This window comes from Vicugna pacos, chromosome 3 (genome assembly GCF_048564905.1).
Source record: "Vicugna pacos chromosome 3, VicPac4, whole genome shotgun sequence".
Classification (NCBI taxonomy): Eukaryota; Metazoa; Chordata; class Mammalia; order Artiodactyla; family Camelidae; genus Vicugna; species Vicugna pacos.
This window is the reverse complement of record NC_132989.1, coordinates 80,338,908-80,352,974: the sequence shown is the minus strand read 5'-3', so window position 1 is coordinate 80,352,974 and position 14,067 is coordinate 80,338,908. Positions and strand designations below refer to the sequence as shown.

General features: G+C 41.1%; 1 long non-coding RNA gene across 8 annotated transcripts in view; it reads left to right on the top strand.

The window, feature by feature from the left end:
- The window catches only part of LOC116278408 (uncharacterized), a 127,744-nt gene that overhangs the window by 71,388 nt on the left and 42,289 nt on the right, over positions 1-14,067 (top strand). The window contains exon 6 of one of the 8 annotated variants that reach the window (XR_012071443.1): positions 10,713-10,764. The exons of the other annotated variants lie outside the window; for them this stretch is intronic. This is a non-coding gene — a long non-coding RNA (uncharacterized lncRNA). The remainder of the gene's footprint in view (positions 1-10,712; positions 10,765-14,067) is intronic. 8 annotated transcript variants of the gene reach the window in all.

Below are 14,067 nucleotides of genomic sequence, written 5' to 3'. Positions count from 1 at the left end.
TCAAGGGTCATTTCCCATGAGTTCATTTTTTTCATATTTCATATCTGGATGAAATCCACTTTATGATCAGTGAATTCCATATTTAAACAAGGAAGCCACTCATCCAAGTAGGAAAGTGTGAGGGAGTGAAAATGAGTGCAATTCTAATCATTATGATGTCACTGGCTCTGTAAATGGGCATGTCTTTTAAGTATTCTAAGAAAACTTCAGTAATTTGGACTGGGGGGAATCAGTCAGAATGAGTGCCAGTCTATCACTTAGATTGTTTTATTACTTTTACTTGTGTTTCTTAAGACAGGATAGCAAAGAGTTGCTTATGAGGAATGAGTATTAAATAGATAAGAATGATTTCCTTAGCATGTTCACTGTCTCCTTAAAAGTGCTCCTCAGATGGCAAGAGACACTGGAAAACAAGCTGTTCTTTCTTCCTGTCTTCTCTTTTTTCATATGATTTACATTTTATTAGGAAAAAAAATTTTTTTTACTTTAGCAGATATAAACTTTAGCTTGGTCTCTGCTGATATTATTAGAGAATAATGAATATGTAAAGCTTAATTGCTTTAAATCTTCTTAGAGCCATCACTGGGGGTCTGTAAGCATATTTTCATATGAGAATACAATTCTCCTGTTATAAATCAGTAAGAAAAAGATAAATATTCCAACAAACACCCAGGCAAAAGTCTTGAACAGGCAATTCAGGGCAACAAGACATATAAAATAGGGTTAGATTCCATTATGCGCAAAATGAAAGTTAAAGCACACAACACTGTAAAATGATTATGAATCAATAAAAATGTAAAAAAAAAATGAAAGTTAAAGCAAGATATTACCAATCAAATTAGCAACAGTGTTTGTAAAAAGATAAATCAATAAAGTGCTAATGCCCAGGGCTAATGAGAGAGAGTGTGGAGAAACAAGCACGGATGTTTTATTCTGTATGAGAGATGTATGTATGAGCATATTTATTCTAGTGCTATTTTTTAGTACAAATTTTTAAAACAACTTAAATATCCATTAATAGAGAACCAATTAATTAAATAATGGTGTATTCATACAATGGATACTACATACCTGTTAAAAAGAATGAGGTATATCTATATATACTGACTCTTTAATCAACATGTATTACATGAACAACACAAGGTACAGAGAGAATAAAAGTTTTCTGTAGGTACATATATGGAAATATTAATAATTATATTTTCTGGAAGGCTACGTGGGAAACTGTGACAGCAGCTATAGTGGTTACTTTTGGAGAAAAGCACAGGAGTAAAGGATGGAAGACTTTGACTCTTCACTTTATAGTTTTCTATATGTTTGAATCTGTGCAAGAATTGCTTTATTTTAAAACTTGAACTGTGGCCTTCAAAAAAAGAATAGGTTACATCTTCATGGTTTGACATGGAAAAGTAAGGGAAATATAAGAGGAAAAAGAGCAGGTGCAGAATGATCAGAATGGAGTGGCTCTGTTAATGGTTTTATTTATAGATATAGATGTAGACCTACATGTAGTGTTTGTGTTAAACAGTCTGGAAGGAAATACCCTGAACGGTCTTCATTGTGGCCACCCCCCAGCAGAGTGCAGAGGTGGCGAGCCTGCAGACACCTTCACTTTCTCTGTACTGTTTAATTTGTACAGTGCTGGTGAAAGAAAGATATAAATTCTTCCAACTGGGAGGAAAAGTTAAAAAAAGAAAGGATATCCAGTCCTTCCCCTCCCTTTTGCATGAAACACTCTTTGCTCTATGCAAAAACAAGGGTTTGACTATGTCTCTCACCTGGCTGTTCTAAGCTTACTCTCACCTATTTCCCTTTTAAATCCCACCATCCAGGGAAGCCTTTGTAGTAGGTGAGAAATCTCTCCTCTGATCCAACTATCTACCCAAGCCTTACCCAACTAGAAAAACTGGAAAATAAAAATCAAAAAAAGAACATTCAAACAAGACGCTGAAAACTAACCCAACCTGTAAATAAAATCAGCATGTTTTAGTGAGCCTCTGATTTATATAAGGAGCTGGTAGCCAGCTGAGGTGTCCCCAGAGACCATCTGGGGAGGCGGTTCCCCACACAATTTGAACCTCGTCATTTTTCTCACCCACTCATACTATCGGGTGCGCTATCTTTTGAGGCTGGTATGAGAATCTGGTGGGGCAGGAGAGCTATGGAAATGAAAGGTGATTAACCATATCAATGTGTAAGCCCTGGAGGATAAGACTTGTATCGTGGGTTTGTTATGATTATAGCCTAGAAAATGAGGAGAACCCAGGATGTTTATTAACCCAAATATGCTCTGATTTTATTAAGAAAATGCTATGACAATCCAATCCCAACAATTGACTTTTTTCAATTACTTTTCATCTCAGAATCTCAAAACACTAAAATGTCGCTTTCAGTCTTATATCACAACTGTACAAATGGGTGTGAATTGCTATTGGGCAACCAATGATACCTGTGTTGACACATTTCCCAGCACTTCCGACCCCTCCATCACTAATGAGGATACTTTTTTGTTGTTGTTACTAGTGAGAGCTGTTGCTGCAATGCGGAAAGGCAGCTCAGATGTGTCCCAGTGCTGGAGGAGAGCTTAGAAAAGAGAAACCTCAGTTGAAAGTACAAATCAGATTCCCACTTCATTCAGGGAAACCGGGAGAGGAGACTGAGCAGGCCCATATAAGGGGAAGCGGCCAAGCAGAAATTTCTAAAGCCAAGGCTACTATTTAACCTACCTAGGAGCTCTTTGCCATTTGTTTGAATCTCGTTATTACTCTAGTTACAGAACATTCCACAGGCTGACCCACAAAATAAGAGAGAGTCTTTCTTGTAAGTTGGGAAAATATTTAAACGACAAGGTAGACTACTAATATTGTCCGAGTTCTCTCCCCCAAAATAGATATGCTAAAGTCCTAACCCCCAAACCTCAGAATGTGACCTGATTTGCAAATAGGATCTTTGCAGATTTAACCAAGTTAAAATGAGGCCAGTTAGGGTGGGCCCTAATCCAATATGATTTGTGTCCTTATAAGATGGGGAAATTTGGAGACAGAGACACACACACAGAGGGAAGGAGATGTAGACGCAGGGAGAACACCATGAGAGGACAGGACTGGTGAGCTGCCTGAGGATACCAGAAGCTAGGAGAGGCCTGAAACAGATCCCTCCCCAGCACCTTCAGAGGGAGCATGGCCCTGCCAATAGTTCCATTTTGGACTTCTGGCCTCCAGAACTGTGCGACAAAAAGTTTCAACTTATTAAATAGATATCCACCCAGTTTGTGATACTTTGTTATGGCTGCCCTAAAAAATTAATTCATCTAGTATTAGTCACATGTCCTTAACAACAGTCAGAAAATGGAGTAAGAGCAAAACCGCAGCCTATTCCAGCATGGGATGTTTGTGTGACAAAATGAGTAAGAGGAGTTCACGGCTTCTCTATTGTGGTGGTGGGTTTTTCTGGGAACACTTGGCCTGGAGGTAGTTCTCTTCCTGTGGGATGCAGAGAGCCAGGAAACCCCTCCCTCTGTGGTGGGGCAGGGAGGAGAGGTCCAGAGCCCAGCCCAGACTGGCAGGGAGCACAGCGTCCCAGCTCTGGCCAAGGCTTGGCTCTGTGCACACAGCTGTTTAAAGCCCAACCTCTTAGCAAACGGAGACAAGACAGTGATAGGGCTCCCCAAGGGGGACGAAAGCCCTGAGACCAGGCAGTGATGCTTCTAATGCCAACCACAGAGACAGGAATCAGGGGTATGAGAGACCACAAACAAAACAGAGCCTGAAAATCTCAAGAATACCAGGAACTAGACCCTATTTGGCCAAGGGTTTTTTTGTTCTTGTTTTATTTTTGTATTTTGTTTATTTTATTTTAAAATATCCTTAGAAGGGAAAAGTTTGCATTAAAATTGGAACTCCAGTACATAATTTTTGTCCCATATACCAATTCTTGGTATATTTGTGAGACTATAATTTATTCCTAACTCTGTGTGTGTGTGATTCTATTTTATGATTCCATTCTCAGCTCACTCTTTTGTTCTGTGTTGAAGCCAAGAAAAAAATATCTTCAGATGTTATTAAAGAGAGTCCCCTGATCTAAGAGGTCCCCACATGCTGGCTGAGTTGAGTGGACAGATCCTCGGGCCTGAAGCTGTCTTACCAAGAAGGACTGCTGGCTGCCGGAGGACGCCCCTCTGCTTAGACCCAACGTCAGTCAGTGCAGAGTTAGACAAAGGCCTCAGCCCTGAGCCTTTGTTTCCATTTGTCTTAAGACTGGGCTTTTTTATCTTCTGTCTCAAGAGTAGGCCAGGGCAGGAGGGGTGCAAGGACTGACCTCAGAGAGGATCCTAGCAAACAGTGTCACAAACTTAGGGTATTTTCTCCTATTTACCTCACCCTAAGAAAAAGAGACTTCTTTTGTCAAAATTGAAAACATGTGAAAAGTGCAGGTTGTTGTTTTGAAGAATTTGAACAGCGAGATATTTTCTCTGGGACTCAGTTTCAAAATCAACAAACTGACACCTGCCTGAACAAGGAAAAATGGAGTCAGCCCTGTCACCATCCGTCCTCTGCAGGGCTCCCAAGGTCCCTGCATCTCCTGGGTCGCTGCCACCACAGACTGTGCACAATGCCCCTCAGTCGGCGCCCCAGGTGGTGGGAGGGGAAGGAAGGAAAGTCACGTTGTTTGTGCAGTTGGTTGTCTTACTGGTGCTGGGCTGGTAAAATTGTTTTTCTGGGAGCTTCTTGTTCATTTGGCTTTTAAATGCTTATTATGCGTCTCCTTTTTTTTTTTCCTTTCCCTGAGGGGTGAGAGAGAAGCAAACTTTCCACAGTGCTAACTGTCACGGATTTTTCCTCCACTGTACAATTGGGTGGCAGCAAGGCAGTGCTAAGAGGCGTGATTTATTTATAAACATATCTGGAAATATTTTTTAAATAAAAAATGCCAAGGGTGGGGCTGGGTCAGAGCCAAGTCATGAGAAGTAAGATGTTTATTCTGGAGGTGGGTGTTAGCACCCTCCCACAGGTAGTTTTAAGGTAATTCAGGGTCAAGTGGAAACATTCTGATTGTTTTAGATGCCGAAGTATAGATTCTAGCTGGCTGGGGAGCTGGTCTGAGTGGTTCTGTGCTTTGAATACAGTCCTGTTTGGTAGAGTTTCTGAGATGAACGCTGACCGGGTGGTATTTAAAGAACAGCTTTGCAGTCTCTGCGGGCCCCAAGCCCTCACCTTTTCTCCTGCTTCCTTCCTTTGTGCTGCCGCATCCCGGCTGGGACACAGGCAGACAGTGGAGACAGACAGAGGATGGGGAAGTCATTAACATGACTAGACACGCCCTGCCAGGTTCAGTGGCCACCTTTCTAAACTCATTCTACTCTCCTCTGTCTGTTCCATTCTAGTCGGGAGCATTTCTTCAATGGCTTTAAGCAGAGGGTAGGGAGAGGATGTTTGGTCAAAGGCCATCGAGATGGGAACAGGAGAATCAAGGAGAGGAAATAAGGGACCAGAGATAAGAAATAAGAGCTAGGAGGAGAGAAATAAATAGAAACAAAAGATGATGAATAATACCAGGTACCTAACAGACAGGGAGCAAAACGAAAAAGGAGAGAGGCATGGAGACTCTCACAGAAAGACACAATTCAAAAATAGAAAAATGTGAGAAACCCCAAAAGAAACAGACTTAGAAGCCCATACAGGAAAGGAAAGAACCAAATGGAAGTAAGAAATAGAACCCAAGCAGGAAGGACATCTGAATGAGAAATGTGATTGAGGAAAGGAACAGAGGCGCCTTTGTGGTGTGTTTGTAGATTAGAGGGAAAACAACAGAACAGAGGGAATCCAGGAGTGTTTACACCTCGCACCTGGCAAACAAAAAAATTCATTATTTTTTGATCATGGAAGAAATATCTCTAAGGACACGGGGCCTTTCATGCTATTGGCCTGTCTCTCACTCATCTTAATCCCTTAGGACTCTTTCAAAAGCGTAAGGAAATCCAGCATGAGGAAAGCACATTTCCACCCAGATGAGTTTTATATAAAGTTTATTTTAGAGAGATAAGTCCTCACAGTCCTTAGAATTCACACTGGGCTACCTGTCCCCAGGGGTGAATGATCACGGGCTTTTTAGACCCTATAAATCCCAGGGTAAGTGACAAAAATATCTCGGCTCCTTAAAAATATGAATAAAAAATGAAATAATTATTTGCATGACTCCCATTTCAGAAGACTGCCTTACCATTAATAAGTTAGAGGTTGCCTTGTAAGTTTAAATAATTTAACAAATAGAGTAATAAAAAAATGTAAGTAAAGCATAAACCGATAAACACAACACATACCCAGGAGAAGTAAAGATTAGTTATTTCATTACTGTAAATTGCTGTAACTAAACATTAAGATAAATTACCAAAAAGATGCCTCTCCACCCCCTTCTATAATACAAGGTATTAATTTTATTCACATACAAGTAATTCTTTCCTTGTATGCCTCTCTTGCCCCGTTTCTCTAATGAGGAAACAGGAAAAAAAATGCAATAGATAAAATGCACAAATTGGGGCGGAAGCAAATGAAAAAAGGTATCAGAAACAAATAACATTATCAGCTTTTAGCCCCATAATAAGCTCTTATTTATTTAGACCCTATTAATTTGGAATTTATAATAACTTGATTGGGATCCAGGCAGAAATTTTCCTTCATTTAGCAAACCCTGTCTCACTAAGTAGTGCAGAAGAATGATGTAAATGAGATTACAAGGGGAATGTTTGAAATACATCTTGGAGCACTTCAGGCAATCTCTTACATATGAATAATTAATATAAGAATACATATCATTCTTATCTGATAATTATCTGATAATTCAGAAGGAATTTGTTAGATCACCCTGCAGAGTAGGGAGGTGTGGGTTTATCTCTAAATAGCTCTATGACCATAGGCAAGGCACTTAACTTTTCCAGCCCTTATTTTTCTTACCTGTAAAATTAGGATGATAATATCAATGCTGCCTAGTTTGAAGGGTTGTTATGAGCCTGAAATGAGAGAATGGGTGGAAGCCCATTTTGAAATCCATAAGGTATTAGGAAAATCTGTTTTATTTAAAATAAATTTAAAATTCATACTTTTCACTAAATCAGCCTGACCTTCTGTCCAATAGTTTACACCGGTGACATTTTTCTGCTTTATACAGCTTCAGTGAAAGGAAATTCCCTAATGAATTGGGTATGTGTGTGTGTGTGTGTGTGTGTGACACACATATATACAGACACACACACTTGGATAGAAACATTTATCTCTCTTCCTATTCCCTCTATGCCAACAGATCTTTGGAGTCATTCTTGGTATTCTGAGTACACTAAAAGTACTTAACATGGCACAGCTGAAAAAAAGTTGTTAAGTATTAAGAGTCTAGGTGTTGGAGTCTGACAGGCTTGGATTCAAATTCAGGATCTTCCTTAGAGATGAGTCATCCTACACAGTGATCTCTCTGAGCCACAGTTTCTTTGTCTGTAAAAACTGATAATAATACCAATTGTATAAGACTTTCTGTAAAGACTAGGAGAGATAAGATACATAGCACAGTGCCTAGCACAGAGGAGATACTCCAAAGTGATGATGATTATTAACATGAAACAAGTTGTCTTGAAGTAATATTTGCATTGGAGAAAACGCCTCACTTTAAATCTCTGGCTCCTGTTGTAACTTAGCTCCCAAAATATGAAGCCAAGTAGTCATAGTCAAAGTGTCCTGTACAATTTTTTTAAAGAATATAGACAACCTATATTGCTTTTGGTGAAATATATGTTACAAAGGATTGAAAAATACTGTTTCCTTAATACTGAGATACCTGCTTTTTCACATTTGAATGATTTGGAAATCAGAATGAGCTTTACAATCATCGTCAAAATAAACATGTCAACTGCCAGGCAGAGGAGTTGCTAAGAGGAATTGTCATTTGCTTGTAATGGGTGAATTCAGCCAAATCTTTCAGAATACAGAATTTTCAAAGCTAAGATATGTTGGTGTTAACACTTCTCTCAGATGCAAAACATCTGTCTGTCAAGCTCTTTCAAGAGAAGCTGTTGAACTTCCTGCAAGATGTAATCAATTAAAGAAAACAAATTTAAGATTCTAAATCAGGGGTGCTACAGAGGTCAAACTCACAGGCATTTTAATGAAACTATCACCTCTGCTTAGTGACAACTGCCAACGTTCTAGGGAATCCAAGGAATCTTTGGAATATGAGTGGCAATGGTGGGTAATTATGTGAGTAAAATGTATGCTATCTGTTGGTAAAAAATTATGTATATTGAATGTTGCATTTTTCCTCTCTTAGAATATAACTGCCTTTTAATTAGATAAATTAATCTCCTTTCTTCTAATTGTCAGATTCAGCAGAGAAGGGTTCTTGCTTTTTAAATCACCTAAAACAGGGTTAAGTATAATTAAATTTATACTTAAGATGTCTGCATCTTACTGTATGCATGTTATACCTCGCTAAAACATTGTAAAATTATAGATATATGTGCCTGTGCATTTAGCTTGAATAGTTGAAGATTTACCAAAATATAACCAGGCATAGCTTTCATACTAGTATGTGCAACCATTTATAGAACATATCTTCTCAGCTCAGGTGCTCTACCCATATTCTTTAATAACAGCTACCATTTATTAAGCATTTACTATGTGCCAGATATTACCAACAATCTTACTGAATCTTTAAATGAACTTTCAAGGTGCATGTTATTGTTTCCACAATGAGGAAACTCCTATTTAAGGCATGTATAAGTTAGTTACTTACATGAGGTCACACAGCTGGAAAGTAGTCAGGGAAAAATTAGAATCCCGGCAGCTTGACTTCAAAGGCTTTCATTGATATACCTCATCACAGTCCTGCTCCACAATATACATGGAAGGTTCTGTCATCCTTATTTCATAGATGAGCACCCTAAAACTCAGAGAGGTTAAGAAGCCTGACTGTAATGCACAGCCTGTAAGAGTCCAAAGACCCTGTCAACTCCTCCGTAACAATACAATGCCCTTCTTAGGGAGGACATGTTCTTCTGAGGCAGTTTTCTTAACATCACACTACAAGATGGCCTAGAGTGGGAGGGAATAGGGGTGGAGAAGGTGAGGGAGAAGGGAGAACTCAGGACTGAAAGCAGCTCTCAGGACTTCAAGGGAGTTGCCATTGATCTGTCATCCTGGCACTGCAGAAATTGGAATTTTCCTCTTGCAGTCACCTTGTTTAGCTGCTCTGACCGTGGATGTAGCTACCAACGAAACTTAGTTCACATCCATTGGAATATTAGGCCACATGTTTTCTCTAACTTGGAGATGCGTTTTTCTTTCTGCCCATCCTTTTCCTAGTTTGCCCCTATACACCTACCTGCCTTCAGAGAAAAATCAAAACATAAAAAGAATTGAGGACTATAGGAAGTGTATTCCTCAAAATGTAGGGCCCCCTCAAGGGCTGTCTTGCTCAGAGGGACCGACCAGGAGTGGCCAAGCTGTGCTCTTCAATGCCTGCTTGGAAGGTTAAGCTTGTTTCAGCGTCCTCTCTGCTGTACCATTTGTAATTTAGTACCAACCCTTTTAGATTCCAGCCATACCAATTTTTTAAAATGCTAGTTTCAACGGTAATTTATTGGGGATTATTTCAATGGACTGCACTTTTCTTTATTAGGAACTAAAAATGATGACTAAGGTCCCCTCCCCTGCCCGTGAATATCCAATGATACAGCAACAACCTAGGAAATTACACTGGACAGAGAGCACTGAAAATCAAAGTACTCTCTCGGTGTTTTTAGCATTTTAGAAGCCATGCACTATTTGTAGCTTGAGAAAGTTTGAAAGAACTCTAAATGTTGGGTTCTAGAGATGAAGAGGAAACAGAGATTGGAACAATTTTATAAAATTGCAGATCTTTGGAGGACTTAACAGGCTGCAGTACTTTTTACCCATAGGAACATGTACTCATTGTTGTGCGGTTAACTCTCCATAAACGTCCCTGGTAATAGTGTGTGTTGAGAAGAAAGGTAGTTCCTTCTCATCAGCATTGACCTAAACAATAAAAGTTAAAAAAATTTTTTTAATTTCAATGAGGCCTTTCATTAGAAACTTTTATGAAGTAAAAGTAAAAAAAAAACCAAAACTTCCATCATCCATGTGTTTTGAATGTTTACCTTTTAAATAGTGGGCTGGGGCTGCGTCATTTTTTCTTTGTGTTCAGTTTCCTTTTCAGCTGTTACAGAATGACATGTTTAGCACCTTCAGCCATCAAGAGGGTTGAAAAAGAAAATAATCTCCTTCTCAGAATTCTAGCTGTGGGTCTGTACCCCAGCACCTGTTAACTCAAAGTCAAAGCTCCACAGATATCAGGATTCCAAGCTTAAGCCTCCACTCACAAGCCAAGGGGTTGGATAGATGGGGACCAGAAATTATTTTTAATTAAAGAAGTAGAATCTAAAAGCAATGGTTATGAAAGTTTAGCTGAAAAATGCTAGACTGCCTGATGTATTTGAATATTAGGAGTTGTAAATGCCCCTTTTCATAACTGTTTCAGTAGTTTAAGCAATCATCCACTCATCGCAAGTCCTTCATCTGGTCACTAGGCAGAGAGGCTCAGCTGGACTCAGGTATAAAGTTCCGGTTTAATAAGGTAGGTCTTTTTTTTGATAACCTGTGATGAGTTTCAGTATCCTGGGGCAGAACTCCCAGGCAGACCTCTTTTTTTAGGAAAAGAAGAATCTACAGAGCATTGAGAAATACGAAGTACTTGCCATTCAGGGTAAGTATTGACTAATACTACCTACAGCTGCATAGATCGGGGATGAACAGGGAGCACGTGGTAGTCTAAAGCTGTGTTTACACATTTCCACATTAGACAGAGCTAAGTTCAAATGCCTGCCTGGCACTTCCCAGTCCTGTGATTTAGGGAAAGTTTTTTCACTGCCCTAAGCCTCATTTTTATCATCTGTAAAATGGGGATAACAATGCTCACTACCATACAGGGTTGCTATAAGGGCCAAATGTATGTAAAGCCTGTTAGCACAGCACCTGGCACATCGCATATGCGAATAAAGGATTGAAATGTGTTTCTATCCTTTTATTACTTAGGTCATTTTAACTGTATGATTCGTATGTGTGATAAGAGTTTAACAAAACAATTCACACTACTTGGACGTTTCATGAGTTGCAGGAAGCTCCAAGTTCTGTCCCAGGAAAAGGTACTTTCTTGGCTTCCCATTGAGGGTTTGAAGAGTTAAAGTGGCCTCTCACACCTTTCAGACCCTGAACCTGTCAGTAGGGCTGTGGGAAATGCAAAAGGGCGGAGGGAGCCTGCTGCCTTCCGGACAAGGAAGCACCAGCCCCGCCCTTCATTCTCAGCCTCCTGCCTTCAGGCCCTTGGTGTGGTCAGGGAGAGTGGCTGGGAGCCGAGGTGACAGTCTGTGTGCAGGAGACGGGCACCTACCGGAACTGACATGGTTGGTTTGCGCCAGGTCTGTAAGCCCGCGCCCTTCGTATCAAGTACAGGAAACTGGTGCCCAGAGTAAACATCAAGACCCAGCAAGGAGGTCCCCGAGTCCCTTCCCAGGCCGACTCAGGGATTTGAGCAGCATCTCCCCCACCCACTCACAGGCTGACAATAGAACTCAAAGAATGGGGGCCTTCCTTCCTTCCTTCTTTGACTGCAGGCCTGTTGGTTAGCCATGGCCTCAGGGAACTGTAATCCTTCTGGAGAAAAAACTCTCAAGCCAGGGCTCCAAATGGGCAATTCAGTGAAAACCTATTCAAATCAAGGAATGCCTGCAGAGCTCTGTACTTAGCTGGGCTGCAGAGAGGGAGGAGCCTGGCGGCTCTCTGGGACACCAGCCCTCTTCAGCCCTTTCCTGGCTTCCTGCGAACCTTCCCCAGTCTTAAAAATCAGTAGGTTGTAAATCAACTATACTTCGATTAAAAAAATTTTCGAAAAAAAATCAGTAGGAAAAAGACCAACAACCCAACAGAGAAAAGGGCAAGGATATTGTACTAGTCTGGGTTCTCCAGAGTCACAGAACCAACAGGATACATACAGATACGGAGAAAGAGATTTATACTGAGGAATTGACTCACGTGATTATGGAGACAGAAGTCCCATGATCTGCTGTCTGCCAGCTGGAGTGCCAGTGTTGTAATTCAACCCAAATTTGAAGGCCTGAGAACCAAGGGAGCTGATAGTGTCGACCTCAGTCCTAGAGCAGGAGAAGATGAGATGAGATGTCCCAGGCCAAGCAGTGACGCAAGAAGACAAGGACAATTTCTTCCTTTTGTTCTGTTCAGGCCCTCAGTGGATTGGAGGAGGCTCACCCACACTGGGGAGCCTGATCTCCTTTATCGAGTCCGCAGCCTCAAATGTTAACCTCACCCAGAAACACCCTCACTGACAGCCAGAAATGATGTTTAATCTGGGCACCTCATGGCCACTTGGATTGACCCATGGGTCTTAAGAGGGCGGTTCCGTCACTACACATTTTTCCTATTGTGAACCAAGAATCAAGTACAAGAACTGGTTAAAGAAAGTGTGTTTCATAAGGGGTAGATTTACCTGTGCTGCTGTGGAACCATCCTCAAGGTAGAATATTAAGTGAAAAAGTGTAGTTCAGAACAGGGCACAGACTACCTCTGAAAGGAGGTTTAAGAGACAGGTCGTTGGGGTTGCCTCCAGAAAGAAGGGCTGGAGAGCGAGGCTGCTGGGGTGGAACACAGACACTTCACTGTAGACTCAGCATTTTCACAGTCTTGGCATGTGTTTCTTTTCTAATTAAAAAAATATATATATATTAGTTTTTTTTTTAAAACCCTCCATTCTCTTCTACCCTCCTATCCTGTAAACCTCCCTCTCATCCTTAACAGATTCTCTTGCCTTCCACTAACAGAAACAAAAACCTCAGTGAGAACATCTTCAAACTCCTTCACATTTTCCTTTCCTTTCGCAGCCCCTGGATGCCATCCCCAGCCTCCCCCAAGACCAAGCCTCTTTTTGCTGAACCCTCACCCCCTCTCTCAGTCTCAAGTTTTTATCATTGATATTTAAATTCATCAGAGTCCTCTAGATCTTAAACCACCGCCAGACAACTGCCCCTGTCCCCTTTTTTCCTTTCTGTGGTTAAAATTCTCCAGAGAATTGTCTACACTGCCCCTTCCCCGTGCTGACTCTGCTCCCTGGCATCTGCCTCCACCACCCCCTGAGCTTGCTTCTCCAAAATCACAGGTGACCTCCATGTTGCTAAAATCATTGGGGACACTCATCTATCCCTTAAGCTAGCTTTAGTTACCATGTCTATATCTTTAGTCCAGATCCCTTAACTAACTAACTAACTAACTACATACTGGTCGTCTACTTTGGGTGCCCCACAGGTATGTCAACCTCAGCATACTGAAGCCTATCTCCCAGTGTTCTCCCTCTCAGTGGATGGCTCTGTCATGCATCTAGTTGGCCAAACCCAAGACTTGGGAGTCATCCTGTCACGTTTCCCTCCCCTGCTCTCCCACAGCCAGCCTTCCAGTTACCCTATGAACCTGCTCCCTCGGCTGTTGTCCTAGTTCAAGGCATCGTTTTCTCTGTGTATTACAGCAGCTTCTCCTCAATCAGTTCTCCACACTCCCTGTTATAACTGTTTTAATGAGTCCCCCTTCCCTCAGGATAAATTCTAAATTCCTTAACATGGTTACAAGACCCTTCCTGACCTGGTCTCATTCACCAACCACCCCCTTGCGTTCTAAGATCCAACCCTACTGAACTTCTTGCAGTTTTTTAATACCCTGTTCTTGCTCATCTCTGAGTCTTTTGAAAATGCTGCTCCCTCTGACTGAAAGTTTCTTCTGCCCTTCTCTTTGATAGCTTCTCCTCCTTCAGCTCTCAGCTTAAAGCTCTCTTCCTCCAGAAACTGTAATGTAATTGCTTGTTTAGTTCTGATTTCCTCCACAAGATTGAAATTCAAGATGGAATTTATGCCCTCCTAGAACATCACTGGGCCCCTGCCACAGTGTCTGGCACATTGAGAATGCCAAATAATCATTGCACGAATTAATGAAGGTACGGTCAACCCCC